This window comes from Salvelinus sp. IW2-2015, linkage group LG6.2 (assembly GCF_002910315.2).
Source record: "Salvelinus sp. IW2-2015 linkage group LG6.2, ASM291031v2, whole genome shotgun sequence".
Lineage (NCBI taxonomy): Eukaryota > Metazoa > Chordata > Actinopteri > Salmoniformes > Salmonidae > Salvelinus > Salvelinus sp. IW2-2015.
The window spans coordinates 2,488,875-2,502,839 of NC_036846.1; the positions used below are offsets into that span (position 1 = coordinate 2,488,875).

The 13,965-nt window shown below is 44.3% G+C and overlaps 1 long non-coding RNA gene across 1 annotated transcript in view; it reads right to left on the bottom strand.

The window, feature by feature from the left end:
• Window positions 1-12,359: 12,359 nt before the first annotated feature.
• Window positions 12,360-13,965, bottom strand: part of LOC111965665 (uncharacterized) — an 87,660-nt gene continuing 86,054 nt past the window's right edge. Inside the window, exon 3 of the long non-coding RNA XR_002877546.2 lies at window positions 12,360-12,547. This is a non-coding gene — a long non-coding RNA (uncharacterized lncRNA). The remainder of the gene's footprint in view (window positions 12,548-13,965) is intronic.

Genomic DNA, 13,965 nt, shown 5'->3' on the forward strand with positions numbered 1-13,965 from the left:
GCTCCTACAGTTTTGCTTCTGTACTGCAGTTTAACTGACGCCTCACCCAAAAATACAATTTCCATAGATGGCCACACGGAGAAGTGAGATTTGAACGTTTCGAATAAGCCACTTTAGTCATCACCTTTTAGCACAAAACATCCATTGAATTATTCAAATAATAGTTGCTGAGGCYGATTTTGTTTCCATCACTCACAGCCGAAGATATTAACATTATATATTCATCCAATGTCTGCAATGTTTTTGGATGACATGAGTGATGATGTCGTCGCTGCTCGTGCTGCTCTCTGTACTAGTGCGCATGTGATGTTGGTCCGTATAAACCAGATGCAACCAGGATATAGACGGTCCATGAATCAGCGTATGCAAACGTGAGTAGATTACCTTGAAAACAAATGGTCGGACATCTTGGGCACGGTCTCCAGTTCTTATTATCCCTCAGTGGTTGGGATGCAGTAGGCCAGGTGGACTAATTGTGTCACCATCATGACACAGAGATTAAAGATGCAATAGGCAAAAATCACTCCGCCATTTCCTGGTTGCTAAAATTATAATGGTTTGCCTAATTTCAGTTTATGTGACAAAACAAGCAATGTATACTGTAGATAATCATTGTACCATCTAAGCTGGTGCACAAAACCGAAAGTAAAAGACACAAAAACTAAACTTAAGAACGGGAAGCATAAAATATCTCACATGGAACAGATCTACCGCTTATTAGACTTGCTTTTAAAGAGAAAGATAGATCTATAACTCACATTTCTATGTGAATTTGGTCGGGTTGCCCAAAAAGTGACATATTGCAACTTTAAAAGGCAAAGATTCAAGATCCAAAGATGGCGTTTTGGGCCTCTACGGCTGCCATACTGTGTACCAGAGCCATATAGCCACATRCTGTATACACCGAGTGTACAAAACATGCTCGTTCCATGACATAGAYTGACYAGGTGAATCCAGGTGAAAGCTATGATCCCTTATTGATGTCACTTGTTAAATCCACTTCAAATCAGTGTAGATGAAGGGGAGGAGACAGGTGAAAGAAGGATTTTGTAAGCCTGGAGATAATTGAGACATGGATTGTGCATGAGGGTGAATGGGCAAGACAAAATATGTAAGTGCCTTTGAACTGGGTATGACACCGGTTTGAGTGAGTCATGAACTGCAACACTGCTGGGTTTTTCACGCTCAACAGTTTCAAGAATGGTCCACCACCCAAAGGACATCCAGCTAACACGAAACAACCGTGGGAAGCATTGGAGTCAACATGGGCCAGTGGAACGGTTTCGACACTTTGTTGAGTCCATGCCCCGATGAATTGAGAATGTTCTGAGGGCAAAAGGGAGTGCAACTCAATATGAGGAAGGTGACCCTAATGTTGAGTACACTCGGTGTATGCGTAAACATCTTCCCATTCATGGGATTGGATCCAACGTCTATACTGTATGTGCCTGACATGATACATGTGTCAGTCTACGTGGCAAAGAGATCAAACTTGAGAAAAAGTCGTCCTTGTCAGTGAGTTGACATCTAGTGTCGACAGCTGAAAATGTACGGGAGCGAGCCCTGACATATTTCATGGGGACCTCTCTTGTCAGTCGTGGTGTGCGTGTGTTCCTCGGGGAGTGTGTGTGCGTGTGTTCCTCGGGGAGTGTGTGTGCGTGTGTTCCTCGGGGAGTGTGTGTGCATGCCTCAGCTGTCAGCAGCCTCTCTACTAGGCCTTTAACAACACGCTGCCTCTGCATTTTGCTTCACTGCGTCGCTTAAAGAGCTTAAAACTTGTTTACACTTGGGAGGAAAACGTACACCCTCCTGGCTGTCACTCCACCATAGGAAACAATGGTACCTTTGTAGGGGAACACTTTTTTTTACAGGATTGCACTCCCAAGCTCAACAGTGTTCCTACGCAAAGGGAATTGGCAGGCTAGCTGTACCTTGTTAAGGATGTAATGCGTCTCCTCAGGGTTTAATGGAGGGCGGTTTGGGAACAGATCTGGGTCAGACAGCAGAGAGGATCACGGGAGCGCGTTCTGAATCAGTGTAGCGGCGCCTGCGTGGGGGGGGGGGGTCACAGGGAATTTTGCGATCTGAGCGCAGGAGAACGAGATGTGACCGAGGCTGGTGTTTGGAAGTAAGTACACCCTCAGTTGTCTCTCTAGGGCAGGGTTGGGCTACAACTCGGGTCCTCGAGGGCTGCAGTGTGCGCAGGTTTTTTGTTCCAGCCTGGCTTTGACACACACTTGTTTATTTCAATCGGGTAAGGAAGGGAACATAAAGTCTGCTCCGGGGGGGGGGGTTGGAGGAGAAAAAGAGAGAGAAGGAAAAGGTCCCACAATAAAACCCATTGATCCATGAGCAACAACAAAAAGGACATTAAGATGCTTTGCCTATCGATCCACAAATACCAACAAACACATCAATCTGTCTACAGAGCCGCTCCAGTCACTGCCAGACATCCTCCCTCCCTCTCTCCATCTCGKTCCATCCCAATGACAAGCTCAGTAAGTCTGTGGAGCCTCAGTCACTCAAAGGATCCGAAGATCTCTCAGTGAAGAGTTCCAGTCATTTGTTCCTTCACTCATCAGCAGTCTGTCTGGCGGAGAATGCGAGAGGGGGAGAGGAGCGGAGGGGAGGGGAGAGGATGGGCAGAATGGGAGTGAAGTGCTAATTAAATAGCACATGATGGAAGCTAATGGCCCAGGTGACTTGACTCTACTTCACTTCCTCCCTGGGCCCTGCAGTGGTACTCAGTGGTTGATGTTGTTGTTGTTATGGTTGTCTTACACAATTTCAGGATTTTTATACTCGTCCTTGGAGATTGCTGCCCAGAGGTGCTGTAACAAATGTTGCGGCGATGTTATGGAAGTGTGAGATAATCTGTGTGTGTTTCGGTGTTTGTGTGTGTTACTGCCATAGAGAGTAAGCTCGCTCTTAGAAGGTCAGGCATGCAAACGACACTACACGCATGACTGGTACAGTAGTGCTGGGAATCAGTGTGAAGGGTGCTGATTAGATCACAAAGATTAAATCAAATCAAATACAGTTTTATTTGTCACATGCGCCGAATACAACAGGTGTAGACCTTACTGTGAAATGCTTACTTACGAGCCCTTAACCAACAATGCAGTTTGAAGAGAAATACCTAMAAAAATAAGAAATAAAGTAACAAATAATTAAAGAGCAGCAGTAAAATAACAATAGCGRGGCTATATACAGGGGKTACYGGTACAGAGTCAATGTGAGCGGACACTGGTTAGTCGAGGTAATGGAGGTAATATGTACACTACCAGTCAAAAGTTTGGGGTCCCTTAGAAATGTCCTTGTTTTTGAAAGTAAATACATTTAAAAATCAGTTAAAATAGCATCAGATTGATCTGAAATACAGTCTTGACATTATTAATGTTGTAAACTGCTCTTAAATGTTAGTAAAACTAAATGCATGCTCTTCAATCGATCGCTGCCCGCACCTGCTCGCCCGACTAGCATCAATACTCTGGACGGTTCTGACTTAGAATATGTGGACAACTACAAATACCTAGGTGTCTGGTTAGACTGTAAACTCTCCTTCCAGACTCACATTAATCATCTCCAATCCAAAATTAAATCTAGAATTGGCTTCCTATTTTGCAACAAAGCATCCTTCACTCATGCTGCTAAACATACCCTCGTAAAACTGACTATCCTATCGATCCTTGACTCGGCGATGTCATTTACAAAATGGCCCCCAACACTCTACTCAGCAAATTAGATGTGGTCTATCACAGCGTCATCTGTTTTGTCACCAAAGCCCCATATACTACCCACCACTGCGACCTGTATGCTCTCGTTGGCTGCCCTCGCTTCATATTAGTCGCCAAACCCACTGGCTCCAGGTCATCTATAAGTCTTTGCTAGGTAAAGCCCCGCCTTAGCTGTGCTAACATAATTGCAAAAGGGTTTTCCAATGATCAATCAGCCTTTTAAAATGATAAACTTGGATTAGCTAACACAATGTGACATTGGAACACAGGACTGATGGTTGCTGATAAAGGGCCTCTGTACGCCTATGTAGATATTCCATTTAAAAAATCCGCCATTTCCAGCTACAATAGTCATTAACAACATTAACAATGTCTACACTGTATTTCTGATCAATTTTATGTTATTTTAATGGACAAACTTTTGAACGGTAGTGTACATGTGGGTAGAGTTACTAAAGTGTCTTATGCATAGATAATAACAAAGAGTAGCAGCAGCGTAAAAGAGGGGGGCAATGCAAGTAGTCTGGGTAGTCATTTGATTAGATGTTCTGTTCAGTAGTCTTATGGCTTGGGGGTGGAAGCTGTTTAGAAGCCTCTTGGACCTAGACTTGGCGCTCCGGTACCGCTTGCCGTGCGGTAGCAGAGAGAACAATCTATGACTAGGGTGGCTGGAGTCTTTGACMATTTTTAGGACCTTCCTCTGACACCGCCTGGTATAGAGGTCCTGGATGGCAGGAAGCACTTTTTTACCTTGCGGTCGGAGGATGAGCAGTTGCCATACCAGGCAGTGATGCAACCAGGATGCTCTCGATGGTGCAGCTGTAGAACCTTTTGAGGATCTGAGGACCCTGAGGACCCAAATCTTTTCAGTCTCCTGAGGGAGAACAAGTTTTATCGTGCCCTCTTCACGACTGTCTTGGTGTGCTTGGACCAAGTCACGCACACACATACACGCACACGCACACTATAGCACAGAGCACGCATTGTACACACTGTGTGCTCACCCTGACCCTCACACTACCTCCTTATCCTCTTGTAAGTGCACTGAGGAGATCATGTAATATCCCAGTCACAATGCATGTCAGCTCCCTTATTAAGTCAGCGCTGATGTGACATTGAGACAATGTTAGCTGGCTGCCTCCACCACAGCACAGCCTGCCTCCTCTGCAGGGCCCAAACACACACTATCATAAACATCATTTATTCATGCTCTACACACAAATAGCTCCTTTCGCACAGAGCGAGAAAGAGTGTTAACACGCGGTGTTGTCGGAGTGTGCGTGTGCTCGTGCTTCCAGGGCCCTTTTTGTTTGGCTCTTGTCAACATTGAAGCTGGGGAACGAACGGGACACGGGGAAAGGCATGGTGGGATACACAGTTATGACACACACACACACACACACACTGTCCTCCTGAAATGCAATTACTGCACGTCGTCAGTCTTGCGAATGGCAGTAACGCATTACACATTTGGATAGCTAGGTGGGGGCTGGTGAAGGAAATAGATGAGTGTGTTAGCTCTTGTCGTGTCTCTGTCTCCATCTCCACCTCCACGGCTCAGTGCTCCACTGACAGCTTACTTTGTCAATAAGACACTTACAGTAACTGACAGGCCAGAGTATGTCTGAATGTAAAGTAGTACGAGAGGGTGTTGCACCAAATTCTGCCTCCCTAACACATACTGCTCTGTACTCTACAGATACAGAAACAATATTCACCTCGCTGGTCACATGAAGAAGGGGGGGAGGGGGGAACTGTACAAAACCTCAACCCAGAGGGACACAAAGACTGGAAGAGGTGATTCATGGGGGAAAGGAGGATGACACGGCAGTGACAAGGGCAATAGAACACAGTGACAGAGTTATGACATGGACTCGTCATGTTTACTGGCTTCTATGAGCAGCCTGCTGAGTGCTTCATGAATGCTATAGTATAGCCGGTAAACAGAGGGGCCGGTTTGGGTCTGTATAGGGCAGGGATCATCAACTAGATGCAGCCRTGGGACAATTTTCTGGAGCAGATGGTCGGAGGGCTGGAACATCATTACAAATAATTAGTAGACTGCAAATTGACCTCAAGAAGCCCAAACTGATMTAATATTTGACTTAAACAATMATTTCAAAGCCTGCTTACATTTGTATACAATCACGTGTCTCTCTATTATGCGTGGGAATACTTGGGAACAGACTTTTAAAATTCAAAGCTGATTTATTAATTTTTTTGCTCAGAAAACATGGGGGGCCAAATWAAAGCACCCGCGGGCCGCCAGCTGGSGACCCCTGGTATTGACTTTAGTGTGGAGTTGGGGAGGATCAACACAAACCACTGAAATATGGATGGGATGTGTACACAGATCAGCCCCCTGGGCACGACTTTTCATCTAGAGTGGAGAAACAGCAGGGAGGAGAGAAATAGAGGGAGAGATGGMGAGCGGTAAAGAGAATATAGGAYGGGGAAAAGGARATAAGAGATTGACCCGGGCGAGAGAGAGAGAAGTAGGGGGTTATAATGAAAGAAAGGAGATAGGAGACAGAGAGACAGACAGCTTGACAGACAGGTTGTGTCGACGAGGGCTTTATGGCCGAGGGGTCTAGGGGTCTAGGGGACTGGGGGACTGGGGCTAGGGAAGAGTGGCTGCCTCCCTAYCTGACCCTGTGGGTACTGTATATCCCTCTGATCTCATGTCCTTGGTGAGTCTGATAGAGTCTGATAGTGCAGCAGATGTGATACAGGCTACTGATGTGTTGTTCTGTGAAGCAAGTCTGTGTAATGCAGCGTTGTGAWKGGGATCACAGTGGGATTAGGTGACTAGTAGAGATAGTACTATCTCTGCTGCACTCACATCAGTACTATTCTCTGCTGCACTTACCTCAGTACTATCTCTGCTGCACTCACATCAGTACTGAGGTAAGTGCAGCAGAGATAGTACGAGAGGAGTGCAGCAGAGATAGTACTGATGTGAGTGCAGCAGAAGATGCTACTGATGTAAGTGCAGCAGATATAGTACTGAGGGGAGTGGTTCAGAGATAGTACTGAGGTGAGTGCAGCAGAGATAGTACTGAGGGGAGTGGAGCAAGATAGTACTGCTTGTGAGTGCAGCAGAGCTAGTACTGATGTGAGTGCAGCAGAGATAGTACTGAAGGATGAGCTGCTCAGCAGAGATATACTGAGGTAAGTGCAGCAGAGATAGTACTGAGAGGAGTGCAGCAGAGATAGTACTGATGTGAGTGCAGCAGAGATGCTACTGATGTAAGTGCAGCAGATATAGTACTGAGGGGAGTGGTTCAGAGATAGTACTGAGGTGAGTGCAGCAGAGATAGTACTGAGGGGAGTGGAGCAGAGATAGTACTGCTGTGAGTGCAGCAGAGCTAGTACTGATGTGAGTGCAGCAGAGATAGTACTGAGGTGAGTGCAGCAGAGATAGTACTGAGGTAAGTGCAGCAGAGATAGTACTGAAGGGAGTGCAGCAGAGCTAGAACTGATGTGAGTGCAGCAGAGATAATACTGAGGTGAGTACAGCAGAGATAGTACTGAGGTAAGGGCAGCAGAGATAGTACTGAAGGGAGTGCAGCAGAGTCTAGTACTGATGTGAGTGCAGCAGAGATAGTACTGAGGTGAAGTGCAGCAGAGATAGTACTGAGGGGAGTGGAGCAGAGATAGTACTGATGTGAGTAAGGCAGAGATAGTACTGAGGTGAGTGCTCAGCGAGAATAGTACTGAAGGGATGGCAGCAGAGATAGTATTGATGTGAGTGCGGCAGAGATAGTACTGAGGTAAGTGCGCAAAGATAGTACTGATGTGAGTGCGGCAGAGCGAGAGTACTGATGTGAGTGCGGCAGAGCGAGAGTACTGATGTGAGCGCGGCAGAAAGAGTACTGAGGGGAGTGCAGCAGAGATAGTACTGAGGTAAGTGCAGCAGAGATAGTACTGAGGTAAGTGCAGCAGAGATAGTACTGAGGTGAGTGCAGCAGAGATGTGACTGATGTGAGTGCGGCAGAGAAAGTACTGACGTGAGTGCGGCAGATATTAAAGAACAACCGAGTGTCCCCTATAATTTACTGTAACCTCACATCTACAGTACATTGCACATTTCCCCATCCCATGTGTTCTCCATTGTCAGTTAAAGGAGAGTGATTACAAACATCCAAATGTACAACTGGAGCTGGAAAAGACGGAAAATGTCAGTTCGCTCACTGTTGTCATGGTATGTTATTGAAGCTTACTTATAAAACAACATGGTTTTTGACGTCAAAGACCCAATACAAGCTCAGTCTTTGTTGGCGGCAAACAGTGATCCTACTGTATTTTGAGTTTCTCATCTCTCTGAAGGACAGGACCCTGTTCCTGTACCACTGGAAATACTACACACAGAGTTACTTCAAGAGAGGGTTCTTCAGGGGTTCTTTGATAAGGGTGATGGTTCTACCCCTTAACTTTTTCCACATTTTGTTACGTTACGGCCTTATTTTAAAATTGATTATATAGTTTTCCCCCCTCATTAATCAACACACAATACCCGATAATGACAAAGCAAAAACAGGTTTTTAGACATTTTTGCCAATTTAGAAATAAAAAAAACAGAAATATGACATTTACATAAGTATTCAGACCCTTYACTCAGTACTTTGTTGAAGCACCTTGGCAGCRATTACAGCATYGAGTCTTCTTGGGTATGACGCTATAAGCTTGGCACACCTGTATTTGGGAAGTTTCTCCCATTCTTCGCTGCAGATCCTCTCAAGCTCTGTCAGATTGGATGGGGAGCGTCTCTGTACAGCTACACCTACTCATTCCAGGGTTTTTCTTTATTTTTTACTATTTTCTAAATTGTACAATAATAGTGAAGACATCAAAACTATAAAATAACACATATGGAATCATGTAGTAACCAAAAAAGTAAGTGTTTAACATTTGTTTTTAAATCAACTAATTAACTTTTAAGAAGAAACACCTGTTAATTGAAATGCATTCCAGGTCACTACCCCATGAAGCTGGTTGAGAAAATGCCAAGTGTGCAAAGCTGTCATCAAGGCAATGGGTGGCTATTTGAAGAATCTCTAATATAAAATATATTTTGATTTGTTTAAACTTTTTTGGTGACTACCTGATTCCATACGTGTTATTTCATAGTTTTGATGTCTTCAGTATTTTTCTACAATGTAGAAAATAGGAAAAATAAAGAAAAACCCTTGAATGAGTAGGTGTTCTAAAACTTTTGACTGGTAGTATATTTTTAGGTCTCTCCAGAGATGTTTGATCTCTGGTTTAAGTTCGAGCTCTGGCTGGGCCACTCAAGGACATTTAAACACTTGTCCCGAAACACTCTGGAGCAGATTTTCATCAAGGATCTCTTTGTACTTTGCTCTGATCATCTTTGCCTCGATCCTGACTAGTCTCCCAGTACCTKCCGCTGAAAAACATACCCACAGCATGATGCTGCCACCACCATGCTTCACCGTAGGGATGGTGCCAGGTTTCCTCCAAACGTGACGCTTGGCATTCAGGCCAAAGAGTTCAATCTTGCATTCATCAGACCAGAAAATCTTGTTTCTCATGGTCTGAGAGTCTTCAGGTGCCTTTTGTCAAACTCCAAGCGGGCTGTCATGTGCCTTTTAATGAGACGCTTCCGTCTGGCCACTCTACCATAAAGGCCTGATTGGTGGAGTGCTGCAGAGATGGTTGTCCTTCTGTTAGGTTCTCCCATCTCCACAGAGGAACTCTGGAGCTTTGTCAGAGTGATCATCATGTTCTAGGTCACCTCCCTGACCAAGGCCCTTCTCCCCCGATTGCTCAGTTTGGCCGGGYGRYCAGCTCTAGGAAGATTCTTGRTGGTTCCAAAYATCTTCCATTTAAGAATGATGGAGTTCACTGTGTTCTTGGGGACCTTCAATGCTGCAGACATTTTTTGGTACCCTTCCCCAAATCTSTGCCTCGACACAATCCTGTCTCTGAGCTCTACGGACAATTCCTTTGACCTCATGGCTTGGTTTTTGCTCTGACATGCACTGTCAACTGTGGGACMTTATATAGACAGGTGTGYGCCCTTCAAAAACACGTCCAATCAATTTAATTTACCACAAGTGGACTCCAATCARGTTGTAGAAACATCTTAAGGATGATCAATGGAAACAGGATGCACCTGAGCTCAAATTCGAGTCTCATAGCAAAGKAACTGAATACTTAGGTAAATAAGGTATTTCTAAAAACTTGTTTTTGCTTTCTCATTATGGGGTATTGAGKGTAGATTGCTGAGGGGGGAAAAAATTATTTGATATATTTTAGAATAAAGCTGTAACGTAACAAAATTTGGAAAAAGTMAAGGGKTCTGAATACTTTCCGAAGGCACTGTATGTGGAACCATGATCACTCAAAGAACCCTTAGAACCCTTAAATGGTTATTTGCAGTTCAGAAAATGGTTCTTTATAGCGTCATAAACATTCTACTGTATATAGAACCTTCAGAGCATGGTTCTTTATAGAAACTTTAAAATAGGATTCTATATAGTACCCAAAATGGGGTCTGCTATCTTTACAAGCCAAATAACCCTTTCTGGTACTATATAGAACCCTTTTTGCTAAATATGTAGTACCACTCCAGTACTGTATGTCCAGACAGTGTTCCTGATAGAGGCAGCTGTGTGTTAGACTGCTGTGTGTTAGGCAGGGGTGGAAAAAGTACCCAATTGTCAAACTTGATTAAAAGTAAAGATACCTTAATAGAAAATGACTCAAGTAAAAGTCACCCAGTAAAATAMTACTTGAATAAAAGTCTAAAAGTATTTGGTTTTAAATATACTTAAGTACTGTATCAAAAGTAAATGTAATTGCTAAAATATACTTAAGTATCAAAAGTATATATAATTTCAAATTCCTTATATAAAGCAAACCAGACAGCATCATTGTCTTGTTTTTTAAATTTAAGAATAGCCAGGGGGCATGCTCCAACACATTTACAAATGAAGCATGTGTGTTTAGTGAGTCCGCCAGATCAGAAGCAGTAGGGATGATCAGGGATGTTCTCTTGATAAGTGCGGGAATTTGACAATTTTCCTGTCATGCTAAGCATTCAAAATGTAATGAGTACTTTTTTGTATTACATAAAATGTATGGAGTAAAAAGTACATACTTGTCTTTAGGAATGTTGTAGTAAAAGTTATCAAAAATATAAATACTAAAGTAAAGTACAGATACCCCAAAAAGCTACTTAAGTAGTACTTTCAAGTAATATTGTTATTTAAGTACTTTACACCACTGGTGTTGGGGTAATGCCTGGGAGGGTTCTCTGTGCTGAACATAGGGCCATAGCACCGCCACAGACCACATCACATCAGTCTATTAAATGTTAATGACACCCCAGCTAATATGTTACATAAGGCAGCAGTCTCTCTCCCCTCCTTCCTTTGTAAATTCAGTCACGTCACAGTGGAGTTGCAGCCAAACTGAATAATAGATCTATAGTTTCTCCCTCCCTCCCTCCCCTTCTCCCCTCCCTCTCTCCTTTCTCTCCCTCTCCCTCCCTCCTCTCTCTCTCTCCCTCTCTATGTTCATAGCAGCCCACTCATCTGATTCAACAGGGAGATGTTACCTGGTATCATGTAGCTGTGAGACCACATGACAAACCAGCTTACACTGCAAATGTACTATAACCACAGGAATCCTGGGCTTTGCTTACCGAGTTGCCTGGAAGTCTGAAAAGGAAGGTACCTTCATCTTTGCAATCTTAGTACTCTACTGATGAAAATGCACAAGCCTCAGGCAATAGATGGAACAATCAACCCCTGGTGCCTAACATACATGTACAATGTATCAGCATGCAGGTGCTTACACCTAACGTTACTGTGCGGTGTCTTCCCCTCTCCCCAATGAGCATGACCATACACAGACTAACCAAACCATCATGCGTCTGCAAGCGCCAGGGAAAGGGGTAGAGAGAGAGAGAGGAGAGTGGGGGAGAGGGGGAGGACGGAGAGGAGAGAAGGGGGAAGAGAAAGACAGGTAGAGAAAGGGGGAGGGGCAGCGAGCGGGAGGAGAGATGGGGGAGAAGGCGAAAGAGAGGTGGGGGAACTTGGGCARGGAGGAGACGGACAGTTACTTAATAGGTGGGGAACATGCCAATAACGCACTAGCATTATCTTAATATGAACCTAATGTGAATATGCTGTACGGACAGAGGGACAGGACTGTAGCACAAGTTGCAAGCTTCTTATTTTATGAAGCCAAGTGGTTGATATAGAAACGTTAAAGTATGGTGGACAGCAGATGTGTCATTCTATAACCCTTCAGGGGGTTTTATTATTTGTTTATTTTGGCTGGAGCATGTGCCCCTGGGTGACAATGAACCAAGTCTGATGGTTGGAGGGGGTTTGGGTGGGCTGTGCTCCACAGGCAAGCATAAGACACACACACACGCACACACACACACACACACACACACACACACACACACACACACTATGAGTGGGAGCACGCACAGGACAGATACTTTTTAAAAAATGGGACAGGAATGAAAGGAAACTTTGTTTTGAGGAGGAGGGGAGAACTATCAGTTCACACAGAATATAAGAGAGTGATAGAGAGGGGAAAAGGCAACAAAAAAAGCAGCAGTTAAAAACCAAGGGGGGAGGGGAGTGCGGACAAACCTTCAGGCTCTGAGCTCTCTTTGTTGACCACTTGCTTCAGCGGGCAGCAGAAGATTTCGTGACACTTAGCACGAAAGGGGGACCCTTTACTCCTTAAATCCGCCGATGAATGGACGGAATCCTGCCGCAACATAATGTACTCCTGGGTACCTGGAGCAGCGTCATCCTGGACTGCGGTGGTGCCACAACAGAATGAACTGAGGTTAGGGGAGCGCTCACCACAACACAGACAGAAGAACAACGCAGGGAAGAAACAAAAGGCATAAGAGAAGACAGCAACAACATCACATCAGCAACCACTAGAGAAGTACTGCAACACAACACAGTCTGCTACAACAGAGGAAGAGAGAGGAAGAGACCGGAAGAGAGAGGAAGAGACAGGAAGAGAGAGGAAGAGACAGGAAGAGAGAGGAAGAGACAGGAAGAGAGAGGAAGAGACGAGAACATCAAGCTCACTAAACAACTTTAAAAATATACCACTAAAGTAACACCAAGAGAGGGAGGGAGGGGAAGAAAGAGAAAAACAAAGGGAGGAGGAGCACAGGGCAAACAGATACAGAGACAAATGGAAGCTAAACGTTATCATGTAGATGTAGCACTGCGTGTCCCAAGGTCATTCTTAAATCATTCTAGAGTGTGAGAGGTTGAGTAAAGCAAGGCATGCGCGCAGACTGCAGTCTACCATCTGCAAGGTCAATACCAGCAGATCTAAGGTCAGATTGGCGTGCTACTGACCCCAACCAGACAGTGCCCTTTTYAAGGGAAGGCAAGCAAATGCAAAGGCATGCGCAGATCTCAGACCATCCAAGCAGAGTGTGGTGGTCCGGAATGTTTTCATGAAATCACACATGCAGAGATGATATTATTACAGTGGAGATTATGAATTCTATGAGGAAATGATGGCATCAACTGTATTTTGTTTTCAGTGTACTGCTGTAGGCCTGTCTGATGTTCATGAGGACATGTCTACAGGATCAGACACATTGTAAATGACCGCGGCAAGACGACTACACCCCATTTGTCTTCTCCTCCACATGACTGCCTTAGTCACCATCCTTCATCCATCTCTTAAACTGCATATATCCACTTGTACAGACAGGAGAGGCCTACTGATCCACCTGCTCTACACAGCCAGCCTCACACGCTACTTTCCCCCGAGAGAAAACTGGAGTCTAAATGAAGTCTGGGTTAAGACATTATAATCTAYTGTCATTCTGTGGTATGATTTTAGGCTGACATCCAGAAGTCCTCTGTGGTGTACTGGCTCAGCGATAAAGTCTTATCTTCTCTCCTCTCTCTCTCTGCTCAGCTATTAAAAGTAAAACATGAATGAAATATATACAGTTGACATCCTCGACAAATWTTTAAACTCAGTTTTTCACAATTCCTGACATTTAATCCTTGTAAAAATTCCCTGTTTTAGGTCAGTTAGGATCACCACTTTATTTTAAGAATGTGAAATGTTAGAATAATCGTAGAGAGAATGATTTATTTCAGCTTTTCTTTCTTTCGTCACATTCCCAATGGGTCAGAAGTTTACATACACTCAAATAGTATTTGGTAGCGTTGCCTTTAAATTGTTTAACTTG